Source organism: Onychomys torridus, chromosome 4, assembly GCF_903995425.1.
Source record: "Onychomys torridus chromosome 4, mOncTor1.1, whole genome shotgun sequence".
In the NCBI taxonomy this organism is placed as follows: Eukaryota; Metazoa; Chordata; class Mammalia; order Rodentia; family Cricetidae; genus Onychomys; species Onychomys torridus.
The window spans coordinates 83015758-83037484 of record NC_050446.1 but is presented as its reverse complement, the minus strand read 5'-3'; positions in this window follow the sequence as shown (position 1 = coordinate 83037484).

Sequence of the window (21727 nt, the reverse complement as noted above, 5' to 3'; positions counted from 1 at the left end):
GGAACAAACAGCAAAATATATCAAACTCAAAGCTGAAATCAATAAAATAGAAACAAACTAACTAACAGAATAAAATGGGGAATTAATGAAACAATGAGTTGGTTTTTTGAGAAAAATGAATAAGATTAACAACCCTTTATTCTACTTAAATAAAAGGAAGAGGGAGAACGTCCAAATTGTCAAAATTAGAAATGAGAAGAGGGAGATAGGCAACTGCCCCGGGGTCCCACAAACTTGGCAACAGTTTCCAGCCAATCAGCGGGCCCTGCAGGAAGACTCTCCTTTTCCAAGACTGCAGGCAGACCCTGCAGTCTCTACGCCCTGTCCCCACACCCATCTGCCCGAGACCCCCAGCCACTTCCTGAGAATCAGAGACCAGCCCCCAGCTTCCATCTTGCCCTGGAACTCCCATCTGGACCAGAGACCAGAGGAACTCCCATCTGAACAAAATAAGGAGACGCCAGGGACTTCCCAAGACTCAGAGTCCAGCACCCCAGCTCCTATTCGGCCAGCATTCTCATCTGGACCAGAGCTCCCATCTGGCCCAGAGCTTCCATGTGGACCAGAGAGAGGCTCCCTAAATCTGTCAGCTCTCTCTGGACCAAGCACACTGATAAGACCAAGAACGAACCCAAGAGGAGATGGGCAGACGCCAAGGCAGAAGTACATACAACAAAATAAAGAGCAATACAGCATCACCAGAACCTAGCCCTTCTCCAACAGCTAGACCGGAACATCACAGAAAGAAAGAAAGAAGAAAAAGAAAACAACCTTATAAGTAACATCATGAAGAGGCTAGAGCCATATATAGAAGAAATCAAAAATAAAGTAGAGGAACAGACAAACAACAAATGGAAGAATGCTATAAAAAATAGAGGAAAGGACAATTAAAGCAGAAGAAAACAATAAGTCCCTGAAAGAAAATCATGAAAAAGCAAGGGAGACAATCCAAGACCTGAAGAGGGAAATAGAAAAAAATGAAGAAGACACTAGCAGAAGGAATGCTGGAAATAGAAAATCAGAGTAAACAAACAGGAACTTCAGATGCAAGTATAACCAACAGACTGCAAGAGATGGAAGAGAGGATCTCTGGTGTTGAAGACACATTAGAAGAAATAGATTCATCAGTCAAAGAAAACACTAAAACCAACAAAGTCATGACCCAAAATATCCAAGAAATTTGGGACAGCATGAAAAGACCAAACCTATGAATAATAGATATAGACGAAGGAGAAGAATACCAACTCCAAGGCACAGAAAATATATTTAACAATATCATAGAAGAAAACTTTCCCAACTTAAAGAAGGAAATGCCTATGAAGATACAAGAAGCCTATAGAACACCAAACAGACTAGACTCCCAAAAAAAGTCCCCTTGCCACATAATAATTAAACAACTAAACATAGAGAATAAAGAAAGAATATTAAGGGCAGCAAAGAAAAAAGGCCAAGTGACTTATAAAGGCAAACCCATCAGAATAACACCCTATTTCTCAATGGAGACTTTGAAAGCCAGAAGGACCTGGACAGATATAATGCAGACTCTAAGAGAGCATGGATGCCAGCCTAGACTAATATACCCAGCAAAACTTTCATTCCTCATAGATGGAGTGAACAAGACCTTCCAAGTCAAAACCAGATTTAAACAATACTTATCCACAAACCCAGCCCTACAGAAAACACTAGAAGGAAAATTCCAACCTAAGGAAGGCAGATACACCCATGAAAACACAGGCAATAGATAACACCACAGCAGTAAACCCTAAAGAAGAGAAGTACACACAAACTACCACCAAAAAAAAAAAAAATAATAATAATAAAAATAACAACAGGAACAAACAATCACTGGTCATTAATATCCCTTAATATCAATGAACTTAATTAACCTATAAAAAGACACAGACTAACAGAATGGAAATGAAAACAGGACCCATCTTTCTGCTGCATACAAGAAACACACCTCAAATTCAAAGACAGACACCTCCTAAGAATAAAAGGCTGGGAAAAGACTTTCTAATCAAATGGTCTTAAGAAGCAAGCTAGTGTAGCCATCCTAATATCCAGCAAAATGGACTTCAAACTAAAATCAATCAAAAGAGATGATGATGGACATTACATACTCATCGCAGGAAAGATCCACCAAGATGAAGTCTCAATTCTGAACATTTATGCCCCAAACGCAAGGGCACCCACATATGTAAAAGAAACATTACTAAAGCTTAAATCATATATAAAAAACCACACATTAATAGTGGGAGACTTCAAAACCCCACTTTCACTTCTGGACATATCTGTCAAATTGAAACTTAACAGAGACATAATGGACTTAACTGATGTTATGGCTCAAATGGACTTAATCGGTATCTACAGAACATTCCACCCAATCAAAAAAGAATATTCCTTCTTCTCAGCACCCCATGGAACCTTCTCTAAAATTGACCACATACTTGGCCACAAAGAAAATCTCAACAGATACAAAACAATTGGAATAACCTCCTGTGGACCACCATAGTTTAAAGTTAGATTTCAACAACAGAAAAAAACTACAGAATTCCTACAATCTCATGGAAACTGAATAATGCTCAACTGAATCACCAATTGGTTAAGGAAGAAATAAAGAAAGAAATTAAAGACTTCCTAGAGATCAATGAAAATGAATATACCACATACCCAAACTTATGGGATACTATGAAAGCAGTGCTAAGAGGGAAATTCATAGCACTGAATGCCCACATAAAGAAGGTGGAGAAATCTCATGCCAGTGACTTGACAGCACACCTGAAACCTTGAACAGAAAGAAGCAAAGTCTCCCAAGAGGAACAGATGCCAGGAAATTATCAAATTGAGAGCTGAAATCAATAAAATAGAAATAAAGAGAACAATACAAATGATTAATGAAACAAAGAGTTGGTTCTTTGAGAAGATCAATAAGATAGACAAGCCCTTATCCAAACTAACCAAAAGACAGAGAGAATGTTTCCAAATTAACAAAATCAGAAATGAAAAGGGGGACATAACAACAGACAATGAGGAAATCCAGAGTTTCATCAGGTCATACTTCAAAAACCTCTACTCCACAAAACTGGAAAATCTATAAGAAATGGATAATTTTCTGGATAGGTACTACATACCTAAATTAAATCAAGGCCAGATAAATCATTTAAATAGTACAATAACCCCTAAGAAAATAGAATCAGTCATTAAAAGTCTCCCAACCATAAAAAGCCCAGGACCAGATGGTTTCACTGTGGAATTCTACCAGATCTTCAAAGAAGACTTAATACCAATACTCTTTAAATTGTTCCACACAATGGAAGCAGAAGGTATATTACCAAACTCCTTCTATGAGGTTACAATTACTCCGATTCTTAAAGCAAACAAACATGCAACAAAGAAAGAGAACTACAGACCAATCTCCCTCAGGAACATTGATGCAAAAATAATCAATAAAATTCTGGCAAACAGACTCAAAGAACACATCAAAACAATTATCCACCATGATCAAGTAGGCTTCATCCCAGGGATGCAAGGGTGGTTCAACATATGAAAGTCCATCAATTTAATACACCATATAAACAAACTCAAAGAAAAAACCACATGATCATCTCACTAGATGCAGAAAAGGCATTTGACAAAATCCAACACCCCTTCATGATAAAGGTCTTGGAGTGATCAGGAATATAGGGAACATACCTAAACATAATAAAGGCAATCTACAGCAAGCCAACAGCCAACATCAAATTAAATGGAGAGAAACTCAAAGCAATACCACTAAAATCAGGAACAAGGCAAGGCTGTCCCCTCTACTCATACTTATTCAATATAGTACTTGAAGTTCTAGCCAGAGATAAAAGACAACATAAGGAGATTGGAAAGGAAGAAGGCAAGCTTTCTCTATTTGCAGATGACATGATAGTATACATGAGTGACCCCAAAAATTCAACCAAGGAACTGATACAGCTAATAAAAACCTTCAGCAACATAGCAGGATACAAGATCAACTGAAAATGATCAGTAGCCCTCCTACGTACAATAGAAAAACAGACTGAGAAGGAAATCAGAGACACATAACCCTTTACAATAGCCACAAATGATATAAAATACCTTGGAGTTACTATAACTAAGCATGTGAAGGACCTATATGACAAGAACTTTAAGTCCCTGAAAAAAGAAATTGAAGAAGTTGTCAGGAACTGGAAAGATCTCCCATGCTCATGGATAGGCAGGATTAACATAGTAAAAATGGTGATCTTACCAAAAGCAATCTACGGATGCAACACAATCCCCATCAAATTACCAACACAATTCTGAACAGACCTGGAAAGAATAATACTCAACTTCATATTGAAAAACAAAAAACCCAGGATAGCCAAAAGAATCGTGTACAATAAAACAACTTCTGGAGGCATCATAATCCCTGACCTCAAGCTCTACTATTGAGCTACCATAATAAAAACAGCTTGGTACTGGCATAATAACCGACAAGTGGACCAATGGAATAGAATTGAAGACCCTGACATTAACCCGCACACCTATGAACATATAATTTTTGACAAAGAAGCCAAGAATGTACAATGGAAAAAAGAAAGCATCTTCATCAAATGGTGCTGGCATAACTGGATGTCAATGTGTAGAAGGCTGCAAATAGATCCATATCTGTCACCATGCACAAAACTTAAGTCCATGTGGATCAAAGACCTCAACAAAAATCTAGTTACTCTGAACCTGGTAGAAGAGAAATTAGGAAGTACTCTTGAACGCCTTGTCACCTGAGATCACTTTCTAAATATAACTCCAGTAGCACAGACATTGAGAGAAACAATCAATCAATGGGACCTGTTGAAACTGAGAAACTTTTGTAGAGCAAAGGACATGGTCAACAAGACAAAGCGACAGCCTACAGAAAGGGAAAAGGTCTTCACCAACCCCACATCTGACAGAGGGCTGATATCCAGAATATATAAAGAACTCAAGAAATTAGACATCAAAATGCCCAACAGTCCAATTAAGAAATGGGCTATAGAACTAAAGAGAGAATTCTCCACAGGGGAAGTTCAAATGGCTGGAAGACATTTAAGGAATTGCTCAACATCCCTAATTATCTGGGAAATGAAAATCAAAACGACTCTGAAATACCATCCTATACCTGTCAGAGTGGCTAAGATCAAAAACACAGAAGACATCTTATGCTGGAGAGGATGTGGAGCAAGGGGAACTCTTCTCCACTGCTGGTGGGAATGCAAGCTTGTACAGCCACTTTGGAAATCAATATGGCGCTTCCTTAGAAAATTGGGAATCCATCTCCCCCAAGACCCAGCTGTAGCACTCTTGGGAATATACCCAGGGAATGCTCAGTCATACCAACAAGGGCATTTGCTCAGATCTCCAAGATCAAATACTTTGGTGAGGGATGTTTCGCTGACAGGAATGTACAAAGCCATTTATGATGAGCATACAATATCCCTATGCCGTACAGCAGCTCTAAATGCTTGGGAAAAAATTCCAGAACCTGGAAAAGCAACTGAGGTATACACAAAGATATTTCAGGGACCACATGAACCCTTCACTGATTTTTTACAAAGGCTGAACACAGCTATAACAAAAGCTGTATCAGATAAAGAATTAAGAAAAGTATTAACTGAGTCCTGGCATTCGACAATGCTAATGCAGAATGCAAAAGAATACTTACACCATTAAAGATCAGATCAGCTCCTTTGGAAGAATGGATTCAGTATACTAATAGTGTTGAATCTCTTAACTACAGTAATGAGGCTTGGATAGGAGAGGACAAATCCCAGTGGGTGTAAGAAGGCCCCGTTGGTATCAAATGTTTTAAATGTGGTACACCAGGGGTCATATAAGTAAAAAACTGTACATGGGGTAATCCTAGAAGTAATACTCCTTCTAGGAATAGCCTAAACAGAAGACCCCAACTACCTCCTGGATTATGTAGAAGATGTGGCAAAGGCCGACATTGGACCAGTGTGGGCAGATCAAAAAATAGATATACGAGGCAACCCTTTAGTAGCGGGAAACGCCTCAGGGGGCCTCTTGCAGGCCCCCAAATCAAATGTGGTAAGAACATTCCCAGCTACTGTGGAAGACATTCCTCTCCAGGACAACTGAATAAACCAATGTCTAATTTAAAAACGGATACTGCAATGGATGATAAAACAGCTCTGATAGATGAATCACAGTTTACAAAGAACACAATAAAACAAATATTTGGCAGACTTCATAAAAGAACAAAGGCCAAAGCTTAGAATTCGAATTAATGGCTTGGTTCTGAGGGCCTGGTAGACACAGGTGCGGATGTGACTGTAATTACACCAAAATCATGGCATCCAAATTGGCCTCTTCAAGAGGTAGATGTCAACTTTTAGGAATTGGCACCCTATCTCAGATAAAACAGAGTTCGAGATGGGTTGAATGCATAGGGCCAGAAGGACAGAGAGGAATGCTGAAGCCATATGTAGCAAATGTAGCAGTAAATCTATGGGGCCGAGATCTGTTACAACAGTGGAATACCCAGATTAAAATTCCTACACTCTCAGAAAAGGAATACAGGCCAATGCATGTTTCTAGGAATAATATCATAACATGCTATAAAAACCAGTCACCAAACATTCAGGCTGTACACAAACAGAGCACAACTGCCTGTTGAACTCTCAGAAGTACCAACTGCCTACCTTTAAAATGGCTAACTAATAAACCTGTCTGGGTTGGACAGTGGCCTCTGACAAAAGAGAAGCTACAAGCTTTAGAACAGCTGGTTCAAGAGCAGTTAAATGCTCAACACATTGAAGAATCTACCAGCCCTTGGAATTCTCCTGTATTTGTTATTAAAAAAAAGTCTGGTAATATGGAGAATGCTGACAGATCTGAGAGCTATTAATAAAGTAATTCAGCCAATGGGCTCCCTACAAACTGGGATGCCTTGCCCTCTCTGCTACCCAAAGAATGGCCTATAATAGTATTGACTTAAAAGACTGTCTTTTACCATACCCTTACAAGAAAATGATAGAGAAAAATTTGCCTTCACAGTTCCTAATTATAACAATTCTCAGCCAGTCAAGAGATATCAATGGAAGGTCCTCCCACAGGGAATGTTAAACCAGCCCTACCTTATGCCAATACTTTGTGCAAAAACCATTGGAGTTAATTCGTGTAAAGTTTCCACAATCTATAATTTATCACTATATGGATGATATCCTATTAGCTGATCCAAAGTTAGACACATTAGAAAGCATGTTTGAAGAAGAAAAAAGTTTTGCCTCGCTGGGGACTGCAAATTGCTCCTGAAAAATACAAAGAGGAGATTCTATTAATTACTTAGGATTATAAGATAGAGTTACAAAAAATTAGACCCAAAAGGTACAATTCATATCAGCATTGTTTGTAATAGCCAGAACCTGGAAACAACCTAGATGCCCGTCAACTGAAGAATGTATAAAGAAAATATGGTACATATACACAATGGAGTACTACTCAGCAGAGAAAAACAATGACATAATGAGGTTTGCAGGCAAATGGATGGATCTAGAAAAAATCATCCTGAGTGAGGTAACCCAGACTCAGAAGGACAAACATGGTATGTACTCACTCATAGGAGGATACTAGATGTAAATCAAAGATGACTAGACTGCTACACAACTCCAGGGAGGCTACCTAGAAAACAGGATCTTAGGACAGACCCAGGGATCACCCAATGACAAAGAAATGAATGAGATCTATATGAACAACCTAGTCGACAGTGGGAATAATGAAGGGCAAGATTTGAGGGAAAGAAAGCTTAGGGGAGCAGGAGATCCCAGCTAGATCAAGAACAGAAAGGGAGAATGAGGAGTAACAGATCATGGTAAATGAAGACCACATGAGAACAAGAATAGACAGAGTGCTGGAGAGGTCCCCAGAAATCCACAATGATACATCCTCTGTAGACTGCTGTCATTGTTCGAGGGATGGCCTGATCTGACCTAGTCTGGTGATCAGATGACTAAATACTCTAGCAGTTGTCTTGGAACTCTCATCCAGTAACTGATGGAAGTGGATGCAGAGATCCTCAGCCAGGCCCCAGGTGGAGCTCCAGGTGTCCAACTCTGGAGAAGGAGGAGGGACTGCAAGAACGTGAATTATTCAATCCAAGATTGCAAAAAGCAGGGACAAATAGCCATTTGAATTGAAGCACATGAATTATGAACCAATGGCTGTGGAGCCCCCAGCTGGATCATGCCCTCTGGATAAGTGAGATAATTGAATAGCTTAATCTGTTTTGGAGGCTCCCAGGCTATGGGACTGGGACCTATCCTTGGTGCATGAGCTGGCTGTTTGGAACCTTGGGCTTACACAGGGACACATGCTCAGCCTAGAAGGAGGGGACTGGACCTGCTTGTACTGAATCCACCAAGTTTAAATGAGTCCCCAGTGGTGTCTTGGTCCTGGAGGAGATGGGAATGGAGGGGAGGGGCTTGGGGGAATGTGGGGGTGGGGGCGGGAGAGGGGAGGACAGGGGAACCCATGGCTGATGTATAAAATTAAAACACAAAATAATAATAATGAAAAAAGAAAGAAATGACAAGAGGGCTGGGCAATGGTGGCACACGCCTTTATTCCCAAAACTCAGGAGGCAGATCCAGGCGGATCTTTGTGGGCTTGAGGCCAGCCTGGTCTACAGAGTGAGACCCAGAAAAGGCACAAAGATAAACAGAGAAATCCTGTCTTGAAAAAACAAAACAAAACAAACAAACAAAAAAAAAAGAAATGAGAACAGGAAAATAACAATAGACACTGAAGACCTTGTAGTGGGTAGCCATCCCAACATTGGCCTGGAAGTTCCAACCCCCACTGAGGCTTTGGTAATGGTCACGCCCACAAGGCGGGGCAGAGGAGGAAGCGGAAGACGAAGGATCGGGAAGAACTCACGCTCTTGGTTCCCGGACTCTGGACGCTGGAGGTAGACCGAGCAGAGTTCTCCAGAGAACAATGCCGGATTGTGCTATACCCTTGCCAGACCCTGTAACCTACCCCCTCATTTGTAAGTACCCCACAAAATAAACCTCCCTTTTAACTACGTGGAGTGGCCCTTAATAATTTCACCAATATCTGGCGCTCACGTGGGGCAAATTCCAAAGGCCCAGGCGGCTCCCTCCCTCAGCCTCCTCCCCGGCTGGCGGGTACCTAAACCCGCCTGCAAAGTTCCATTTAACCAGGGGACGCCTACACGGTTCCATTCCCGAAAAAGGGAGCAGTTTGTCCTGTCTCAGTTCCCTAGCTTAGCCCCTAGACCAGCGAAAACCGCTGTGAGTGAGGCATTCCCACTCCTCCCTGAGTGCTGGCTCCCCGCCATCTTGGCTCCTGCCTTCAGCTGCCGCCAGCCAAGGTTGCCAGCAGGCCTTGCTTTGGAGCTATACCAACGCCTCCTGCTGGCTGAAGAGTGCTACTGCACCTCCCAAAACCACGGAAAGGTAAGCTTCTTTCAAGTAAAAGTACCTGATAATTTTACAACTTAAAAACGACTAACAAATTTTGAGTAATTCTTGTAATATGGCTGACAACATTACCTCACAAGAATTTAATAACCTTTTTGCCTGTATGATGAATGACATTTTCCTGGAAATATACGACCTCCCTAAGACATATCTGGCCTGTACCATTTTGACATTCATTGTAATAATTCACACAGTGTTCAAACACTGGTTTAATAATAAGAACAAAGATGAGTCATTATTGGGACTGATACAGGCTTTAAAAGATAACAATGAAGGCTTACAGAAAAAGATTCTCTTTCTGGAATCTGCTAACCAGGATTTACACGCTTTAAAAGTTAGCAATGAAGGCTTACAGAAAAAGATTCTGTCTATGGAATCTGCTGACCAGGACTTACATAAAAAGATTCTCTTTCTGGAATCTGCTAACCAGGAATTACAGGTTTTAAAAGATAACAATGAAGGCTTACAGAAAAAGATTCTGTCTATGGAATCTGCTGACCAGGACTTACATAAAAAGATTCTCTTTCTGGAATCTGCTAACCAGGAATTACAGGTTTTAAAAGATAACAATGAAGGCTTACAGAAAAAGATTCTCTTTCTGGAATCTGTTAACCAGGATTTACAGGTTTTAAAAGTTAGCAATGAAGGCTTACAGAAAAAGATTCTGTCTATGGAATCTGCTGACCAGGACTTACATAAAAAGATTCTCTTTCTGGAATCTGCTAACCAGGAATTACAGGTTTTAAAAGATAGCAATGAAGGCTTACATAAAAAGATTCTCTCTCTGGAATCTGCTAATCAGGATTTACAGGTTTTTAAAATATAGCAATGAAGGCTTACAGAAAAAGATTCTTTCTCTGGAATCTGCTGGCCAGGACTTACATAAAAAGATTCTCTCTTTGGAATCTGCTAACCAGAATTTACAAAACAAGCTTGTACCCAAAATTGCTTTTATTGATAATAAATATGAGTATTTAATGGATAGAACACTAACTCTCCAGAGTGAAGTTGTAGCTACTCAGACAATATATAAGGAAGAAAAATTATCATTACTTGATAAGATAAGGTCCATAGAATCATGTGTTTCAGAAGAACATAAAAACTTCCATGATTCCATGAAAAATCTGGAATCCCTTACAAGAGAGGAGGTTTACTCCCTGGAACAGACCCTAGGTGCTCGTTTACAATCCCTGGAGGAAACTCTAAATAAACATGACAAGGGACCTAATAAGCAGAAGGGCAAGACCATACAGGTTGTAACATCTCCAAATGGCTCTCATACAATGGCTTATCCTGTTATCATCCATGAGAAGCCAGCAGATGACACACACCCCGAGCCATATACGACATATACATTACAACCAATTTCAACAAGGGACTTTAAAAATATAAAGGAAGCAGTAGTTACATATGGGATACACTCCACATACGTAAAACAGATGTTAAATTCATGGTCTACCTCACATAGAATCATTCCAGATGACTGGCATCAGTTAATTTCAGCTGTTCTAGAATATAGCCAGCAGTTACAGTGGAAAAGCTGGTTGAGAGAAGAGGCAAGAAATTTAGAACAACAAGGTAAACTCAGAGGTTTGAGATCTCCCAAGATCAAATACTTGGTGAGGGATGTTTCGCTGACAGGAATGTACAAGCCATTTATGATGAGCATACAATATCCCTATGCCGTACAGCAGCTCTAAATGCTTGGGAAAAAATTCCAGAACCTGGAAAAGCAACTGAGGTATACACAAAGATATTTCAGGGACCACATGAATCCTTCACTGATTTTTTACAAAGGCTGAACACAGCTATAACAAAAGCTGTATCAGATAAAGAATTAAGAAAAGTATTAAACTGAGTCCTTGGCATTCGACAATGCTAATGCAGAATGCAAAAGAATACTTACACCATTAAAGATCAGATCAGCTCCTTTGGAAGAATGGATTCAGTATACTAATTAGTGTGAATCTCTTAACTACAGTAATGAGGCTTGGATAGGAGATCCTCTCTCGTGGGTGAGGAAACATTTCCAACTTATTGGGTATCATGGAATACCCAAGACGGACTACAAAATTTGGCTAATACTCTACTAGAAGGGGACAAAGAATTAATAGTCCAGAGAATTATCAGTTGAAGCTGAGAAGGAATTGGCTCTAGTAGAAAAGACAATTCGAGAAGCACATGTGGATCGTGTGGATCCAGAACTTAAATTATTCTTGTCATATTCCCCTCCAGACATTCCCCCACAGGTATTTTGATGCAGAGGGAAGATATTATATTGGAATGGATATTCCTACCACGTAAACCAAATAAAAATTAAAGACTTATATAGAAAAGATCTCTGATTTGATTCAAAAAGGTAAATTAAGACTTCGTCAGTTGACAGGAATGGACCCAGCAGAAATTGTAGTACCTTTAACTAATGAGGAAATTTCGTCACTATGGAAAGATAATGAATACTGGCAGAGAGCCTGCAGTAACTTTTTGGGAGAGATTAACAACCATTATCCCAAAGCAAGAGAATAGAATTCATAAAGAAGACTGAATGGGTCCTTCCTCACATTGTACGACACAAGCCAATTTCTGGAGTCCTCACATTCTATACAGATGCAAATAAATCAGGGAAAGCAGGATACAAATCAGGAGACTTAAGTAAAGTGGTACAAAGTCCATACAGCTCTGTACAAAAGGCAGAACTGTATGCCGTTCTTATGGTACTGATGGACTTCACAGAACCCCTCAATATAGTCACTGACTCTCAATATGCAGAGAGAGTTGTTTTACACATTGAAACTGCTGAATTTATTCCTGATAATACAGAATTAACTTCATTATTCATACAATTGCAGGAAATCATCAGAAAAAGGGAACATCCTATATATATAACACATATCAGATCCCATACAGGTCTGCCAGGACCTCTAGCACAAGGTAATGATGAGATTGATCAGTTACTAATAGGTAATGTGCTAGAAGCCTCAGAATTTCATAAGAAACACCATGTAAATAGCAAAGGTTTGAAGAAGGATTTCTCCATTACTTGGCAACAAGCTAAGGATATTGTGAAAAAATGTCCTACTTGTTCCTTCTATAACCAAACTCCATTACCTGCAGGAAGCAATCCAAAGGGTATACAAAGAAATGAAATTTGGCAGATGGATGTGTTTCATTTTGCAGAATTTGGAAGATTAAAGTATGTACACCATACCATTGACACCTATTCAGGATTTCAGTGGGCAACTCCTATGAGTTCTGAAAAGGCTGATTCTGTGATTACACACCTATTAGAAGTTATGGCCATCATGGGAATACCTGTACAAATTAAGACAGACAATGCCCCAGCATATGTCTCCAATAAAATGAGACAGTTCTTTGCTTATTACAATATAAAGCATGTTCCAGGTATACCACACAATCCCACAGGCCAAGCAGTCATAGAAAGATCCAATCGAACTTTAAAGGATATGCTAAATAAACAGCAACAGGTAACAATGACTCCTAGAAATAGATTGCATAGTGCTTTATTAACCTTGAATTTTCTCAATGCTGATGAGAAAGGAACAACAGCTGCGGAGAGACATTGGACGACAGACAAAACTCCTGAGCTAAACCAACCGGTTTATTTCAAAGATGTGTTGACCTCAGAATGGAAACCTGGATATGTCCTACGTTGGGGAAGGGGTTTTGCTTTTGTTTCCACAGGAGAAGAAAAGCTATGGATACCAACAAAATTAATAAAAATTTGATTCGAACAGGAGAAACCCCTTGATGAGGAGAAATAAAAGATCATCCACCAATATGACATCTCTTCAGGTTGTAAGAAAAAATTAACAATCAAAGGTTGGGGTAGGGTTCTGTTTTTGTCTTTCCAGGATAATGGAAATACCCATCTTCCAGAAATCATAAGGCCTTGGATATCCGGATGTTTACAGCAGAAAGAAAGAATCTATTGGTACCAATCTACACAGGGTAAGATATCACTGTCTAACATCTATATCTCTATCAATCTAGAATAGTTGTGGTTCCAATTTAATCATAAACCAAGCTGGCTTTGGAGATGGAACTGGCTCACTCCTTCTCTAAACCCAAGCATATTGATAAAAGAAAAGGTTGAGAGATTCTTCAGTCCCATATCAGAAGAGCCCTCTGGTGTGAGACAGAAGGAAACCAATTATAAGGGACCATTATCTTCAAGCTTCTAATTCTCTCCATGCTTACTCTTGCTTTCTTGGAATCCTTTCTTACATGTCATGACATCTTTAAATCCAAACCTTCCATTCTGATAAAAAATAAGTTTTTTCCAATAGCAATCTCTGAAGTCTCCAGAAGGAAGATGGGGCCCCAACAACAACAACTCTACCCAATCCAGAATGATGCCATGGTAATCATCATCATACTACACTTCTTGCCAAAATTTCAGACAGTCTTACCCATTACTCTGAGAGTTGCTGCAGAATCTACAGTTAGTCTAACTGAGATTTAACTATCTGAGCTTTCTCACAATACCCAACAGAGATACCATCGCTCCCTAAACAGCAGGAAGCAATTCTAAGAAAACGACGCCCCTTCTCCCTAAGGTTCATATTTCTCAGGGTTATGGATAATGGTTCTAGGGTTGGGGGTGGAAGAAACTGTTAAACTCAGTACTCTCCTTAAGGAAAGAAAATATGTCTTTAAAAAAATGGGAAAAGAAGAAATGGAATGGATAGGTATAAGATATTATGGTAGACTGTCATATACATTAGTAAACAAATTTAGTAATATAGCAGCCTTTGCACTGTTATGAATTCTTATATGTTGATAAAATTATAAAATTTTTACATTCCTATTTAAGATAATTTGTATATTGATACAAATACAGAACTATGTTTGTTATATTGTACACATATTTTTACTCTTATGTGAAATATTTGTATATTGATACAAATGTGAATTTATATCTGTCATACTGTATGTATGTTCTACTTCTGTTTAAGATATTCTGTATACTGATATATATTTAGGATTATTATCATATTGCATATTGCACTATACATTCCTACCTCTGTTAAAGTTATTTTGTGTATTGTCACAATTTAAAGTCATTGTCCTTTTACTGTACATTTGCTTACAGACTGTTTGCCTTATTTATAGGAAGCTTAGTCCTTAGGTTGTTTAGGTAGATAAGACTTACATAGTTATTGTCACCTATGCTTGTCATCTCTATAATTATGTTAGTTAGGTTATCCAGATTTATAAATACATAGGTCAGATGGACAGGTAATCTTCAAACACTTCATGGACCTAGAGAACATGGCATTTAAATAACTTAGAATTCTGTTGACATGAGACATAATTGCTCCTGGCAGCACCAATTTGATCCCGAGAGAATGTTGGGCTTCTAAGACATTTCCATTTGGAAATTTGTCTTTGTCTTCTTGGCACAAAATGGCCTACTGGGCAAAGAACTGCCCTCGCCTCAACTGCTGACAGTACAAATGCTGTCCTTTCTGGACAAGTGGGACACAAGGAAAGCGACCACTATACTTTGCCAAGACAGGGTAAGATGGTCTTTCAGAATTCCTGCTTCTGAAAATGGTCTGTCAGATACTCTAGGCCTGTAGCCAATTTGAATGCACCAACGATACTGAGAAACGTTAGGTGACTGTCCAGGCTGCTAGCTGTCTCTGTCTACTCTTGCAAGACTCCCGAAAGTTGCTTGCGTCCTTCTCCCATTTCTCAGATATTATTATATTCCTTCTCAGGTCTTTGATGAGGTTGGAGATTAGCAGTTATAGTTACAACTTAGTATATATACATATATAATATCTTAGATAGGATATATTATGTATTAGACTCAGGTTCTTTAGGATAGGACACCTTTTGGAATGATCTTTGTAACACGCCACCTACCCATGCCCTAGACTTCCCTGGATTTTACTATGTGTTTTTTGCTTGATATTGTTTGTACTTATCGTAATTCCAACTTATCTAGGTCATTATCCCTCATGACTCCTGGACAATATTCGATAACCATCTCTTTGTATATAGTCTTGTATTAGGTTAGAACTTTCTTATTTAGACAAAAGGGGGAGATGTAGTGGGTAGCCATCCCAGCATTGGCCTGGAAGTTCCAACCCCCACTGAGGCTTTGGTAATGGTCACGCCCACAAGGCGGGGCAGAGGAGGAAGCGGAAGACGAAGGATCGGGAAGAACTCACGCTCTTGGTTCCCGGACTCTGGACGCTGGAGGTAGACCGAGCAGAGTTCTCCAGAGAACAACGCCGGATTGTGCTATACCCTTGCCAGACCCTGTAACCTACCCCCTCATTTGTAAGTACCCCACAAAATAAACCTCCCTTTTAACTACGTGGAGTGGCCTTAATAATTTCACCAATAAGACCTCCTTAGAATAATAAAGAAATACTTTAAATAGCTATACTCCACCAAATTATAAAATCTAAAATAAATAGAAAATTTTCTCAATAGGCACAACTTAATCAAAGTTAAACCTAGAACAGATAAATAATTTAAATAGACTTATAACCACAGTGAAAACGAAACAATCTTTAGAAGTCTCAAATAACAACAACAACAACAAAAACTGCTCAGGGGCAGATGGTTTAAGTGCAGACTTTCAAAGAAAAGTTAACACCAATACTCCTCAAATTATTTTACCAAATAGGAACAGAAGGAACACTGACCAATTTGTTTTATGGGGCCATAGTTAAATTGATGTCCAAATCCAATAAAGAATGAACAGTCCAATTTCTCTTATGAGCATTGATGCCAAAAGCTCAATGAAATACTTGTAAATTGAATCAAATACATCAAAATGAGTATCTACCATGATCAAGTAGACTTCATCTCAGAGATGTAGGGATGATTCAACTTATGCAAATGAACAAATGTAATCCATCATATAAAGAAAGACAAGGACCACAGGATAATCTCATTAGATGCTTTTTTATCACTTCATGATAAAAGTCCTATAGAAATTAGTGACACAAGAGACACACCTAAATACAATTAAGGCAGTTTACAAGCCCATTGCCATCATAAACTTAATTGGAGAGAAACTCGAAGTGATTCTACTAAAATCAGGAACAAGACAAGATTGTCTCCTTTCTTCATATCTCTTCAAAACACTGCAAGTCTTAGCTAGGGCAATAAGACAACTGAAAGAGATCAAAGGGATACAGATTTGAAAGGAAGAAGTCAAGTGTCTTAATTTGCAGATCAATAGATATTATACATAATTAGAGTGAAAAATTTCATTGAGGAACTCCCTACAGTTGCTAAACACTTTCAGCAAAATAGCTGATAATTCACAATAGCCTCATGTAATATAAAATATAATGGAGTAACTCAAAACAAACAAGTGAAAGACTTGTATGATAAAACTTTAAATAATAGAAGAAGATATCAGAAGAGGAAAATATGTTTCATACTAATGAAGCAGTAGATTTAACACAGTAAAATATCCATTCTATCAAAATCAATCTAGAGATTCAATGCAATCCCCATGAAAATTCTAACACAATTCTTCACAAATTTTAAAGAACATTATTTAGCTTCATATGGAAACAAACAACAACAATTAAAAACCTCAGAATAGCTAAAATATTTCTGAATAATTAAAGAACTGCTAAGATATTACCAATTTCAAATTATCCTACAGAGCTATAATAATAATAAAAGCATGATATTGGCAAAAAAGACTCACTGATCAATGGAATTGAATTGAAAACTTGTACATAAATCCATACACTGGTGGGCACCTGATTTTTGATAAGGGGGCCAGAAACACTCACTGGAAAAAAGACATCTTTAGCAAGTAGTGCTAGTCAAACTGTACAATTATATTTAGAAAAAGACAAATAGAACCATACTCATCACCCTAAACAAAACTCAACTCCAAATGGACCAAAGATATCAACAGAAATGGGGATAGATTTTATCAATTACACATCTGATAGAGGGCTAATATCCAAAATATATTTTTAAAAAATTTATAACAACTATATATCAAGAAAAAAATAACTCAATTAAAAAATGTGATAATTCCAAACAGAGAATTATTTAAAAAGTTAACTCAAACAGCTGAGAAACAAATAAATGTTTAACATCCCTAGTCATCAGGGCAATGCAAATCAAAACTACTTAGAGATTTCTTCTTGGGCCTATCAAAATGACTAAGGTAATAATACAAGAGACAACTCCAACTGTTAAGGATGTGGAGTAAGGGAAACACTCATCCATTGCTGGTAGGAGTATACTCTTGAACAACCAATATGGAAATCACTGTGGAAGTTCTTTAGGAAGATGAGAATCAATCTCCTTCAAGATACAGCTATACCATCTTGTGCATGTCCTCAAGGGACACTTTATCCTGCCACTGAGACACTTGCTCAATCATGTTCATTGGTGCTCCATTCAGAATAGCCAGAAGTTAGAAGCAAACTATCTGTTCCTTGCAGAAGAATAGATAAAGAAAAATTGGTATGTCTACAAAATGGAGTATTACTGTGCCATTTAAATAATGAAATCATGAAATTCACAGGTAAATGAATGGAACTAGAAAAAATATCCTGAATGTGGTAACCAACACCTAGAAAAGCAAATATTGTATAATTCACTTATATGGGGATACTATATACATATGTACTTTTTTGTTTAATCTATTTTATTATATTATATTATTATTACATTTATTATATTATTTCATATTATATTATATTATTTATTATATTATATTATTTCATATTATATTATATTATTTATTATATTATATTATTTCATATTATATTATTATATTATTATCCCTCAGAAGTGTATTTGTATTCTAATTAGAGACTGAAAGGGTGTGGATACAGATGGTAGGAGAAGTTGGAAAGAACTGAGAAGAGTAGAGGGATGGAAAATTATGGTCAGGATATATAATGTGAGGAAAAAAACATTTTAATAAGAGGGAAAATTTTTAACAAAGAAAGGAGGCATTTTATTTTCATTTTTTCCTCCAAAATAGTGTAAGTTCAGTTATCTCACTTGAACATAATCCTATTCTTTGTCATCAAATACTCTTGGATCCTCCAGAGATATTATCCAATCATCTTGTAGAGCACCGGCTTCCCTATGAGAAAGTATACCACTGTCTCACTTTCTGAGATTCACATAGCTCTTGAACATTGGAGTAGCTTCCCTTTAGGTGACATAGACTGTTTCAAGAATGAACAAATGACCTAATTGGGATAATATGAGATTTCAGCTAGAATGTACAGAAATGAAGCTTCCTAAATGTATTGATGACAAATGTATAATGAAAAGATTATGATCTCAACATACTTTTGACAGAAATTCATATTCCATTCAAACTTAAAATTTTACCATATGCTGTTCAAATCTTTTAATAAAACATCCAGAGCCATATATCAGGGTGAAAGCTAAATCAACAAGCAGAACAGCCAGCCACTAGCTCTTATCTCTATAAAATCATCAGCCTAAAGAGAGTGAGTTTCTGTTTCCTCATACCTTATATACCTTTCTCTGTCCAGCCATATTTCTTTGTGGGATTAAAGGAATGTGTGCTTCCCCATCAAAGACATGAGATCTCAAATGCTGGAATTAAAGGTGTGTGCCACAACTGCCTTGCTCTGTGTCTAATCTAGTGGCTGGCTCTGTTCTCTGAACCTCAGGCACGTTTATTAGGATACACAACATATCACTGCAATCATACTATAATGTTCATAAAAAATTTATAATGTTTTTAAAAATCCGAATCTTAGCTCATCAACCTTTAGTCCCAGAAATCAAGAGTCAGAGGTAACCAGAACTCTGTGAATTAAATTCACCATGGTCTACACAGTAAACTCCAGGCTAACAAGGGACATGTAGTAAGACATTGTCTCCAAAAAAAAAAAAAAGAAAAAAAAAAAGAAATCTGCATCTTATTATTTATAAGAAGCCAAACAGCTAGCCATCTGCACAAATGAACAAGAGATCAAGCTGAACTATACCACTACACTGACAAATACCCTCTCCTATTTATCTGTTCATGTCTCCTGGTTTGTTTATGACTCCCTGCAATGCCATTTGTTCTTTAGAAGAGATGTCCTCTAAGACAGGAACTGATGAAAAATGATTATTAAAACTGTCTGGGTTCTGCATCTTCCAGTGAGGCACATGTGTTGGTTGTAATTACACAATGGCATGCATAGGTTTACAGGGCAGACTTCTACCTGAATGTGAAGTCAATGTCAGCAATCCACATTGAGTATCTAGCATACATGAAATCAAGGCCCACAACCATCTACGACTGGACTACATTAACCTGATCTGAACTTGGCAAAGGCAGCATATGTATTGTCATCGAGCAAACAAGTTTCCTTTCCTTCTGCCTTTGCACTTCTTTGCATTCTTCTTTAAATTTTGTGTTTTTTTTCTTTTCTTATTTATTAATTTTACAGAGACCTACCTCCTACCTGCTAGGATTAAAGACATGCATCAGAGTGTCTGGCATTTCTTTACATTCTTAACTAAAATAGCTAATTTTCAGTTCCCTTGATAAGATACCAACAAACATACACACACATGCCCATCTTAAAATATGTTGATGCATCTCACATTTTATCTAGTTTTATGAATACTTATTTCTAAAATATTTTTAAAATTATATTTAATTATTATTTTCTACTATGTACAATACTTCAAGGGGTGTATACTTAGGAAACAAAGGTTTCTATTTCCTGGCTGGCATATTTGCTTACAAGAATTGAGAAATTCCTTCAAGTTAGGAAATTTAAAGTAACAAACATAATTTGTTTGATATTGGGGATCTAATTTTAAAGATATTATAATTTATTTCAAAACATTCTAGCAATCTTAGATCCTGATTTCCTGCAATCATGCATATATAAATAAAAATATTGTCAATATAGAATGGAATGATGCTAGCTGAGTTTGGCTTCTTTAGTCTTTCAGGAAATGACAAAATGTTTAACCTTTTGAAAGAACTTCACTTTGTGTTCCCATATTTAATACTGACACTTTTGAGAATGAATCATTAAATGTGAGAAGGTTAAAAAGAAAAAAAAATGTTGAACCAACAGTGCTTTCTTAGTGTTACAATTAGAAAAACAATATTTTGAATATATAGGCTATATTTGAGTATCTAGGATTTAAGATAAGTGATGCTTTTTTTTTTTTGATTGCTTGAACTCAAGACTGCATTTTTTTATACTAACAGAATTGAGTTTTAGTGACTAGTATGGAATTAAGAGGCATGGGGAGTCTATGTTTATTAATTAGCAGAAGGGGACTTTTCTTGTAACCTGAAGATATAGAGTCTATTACACAGGTAAAAATAAGGAAAAGATTTCAACATAGAATGAGAAAAACCGATTCTACGCCTCTTATAATTTTGTGAGGTCTACTTGTGTGAAATAATAAACTTAATTACATAGAAATCAAATAACAGGACTCTAATTAATCAGTTCATTTTCCCAAGGTTCGAATTTGGGAAAAAAAATGGATTACTAAAGAGCTCAAAGATCATTTTCATGTACATTAACCCAATATATGAGAAATGGTGCCTAGGATAATTTATTTATTTTTTTTAGGAAAAAAATGGAGTGATTGAGATATGCCAAGTGTGGGATAAGACTTTAAGATAAAAAGTACTGAATGAGGTAATATGTTTTTCCTGTGGATTTAACAATCCAATGGAAGACAAAGATGTGAAAAAGAATGCCTTTTCAAAATTCAGTAAATTGTAACTTGCAAAGTCTTTTGTGGATTCTTGAAGAACTTAGGATACTGTCCTTTAAATAAGAAAGTAAAAGAAAATTTCCAGTAGAAGGGACAATAGAGCAAGGAACTGAAGGATGAGGTGGTGATTCATGTAACAAAGAAACCCTTTTTAAAACATTGCCCATAATATGAAAATACGATGAAAAGCATGACTTTTTAAGTAAAATATTTCCACCTTGACAAATACTTTTTCATAGAAGCACATCTTGAAAGATTAGAGAACGGAGAAGGAAGTGTGTGTGTGTGTGTGTGTGTGTGTGTGTGTGTGTGTGTATGTGTATGCACATGTGTGTATGCACATGTACATATATGGATATCTATGCCTATATTTGCACTTCAGGCCTGAATAGTAAGATTAGATCTATTATTGAGTATATGTGGACATAACTAAGATTGAAGGGAAGTCTGAAAATTGAAAAAGATTCATGTGGGAATCCTGGTGCAGATGTTCA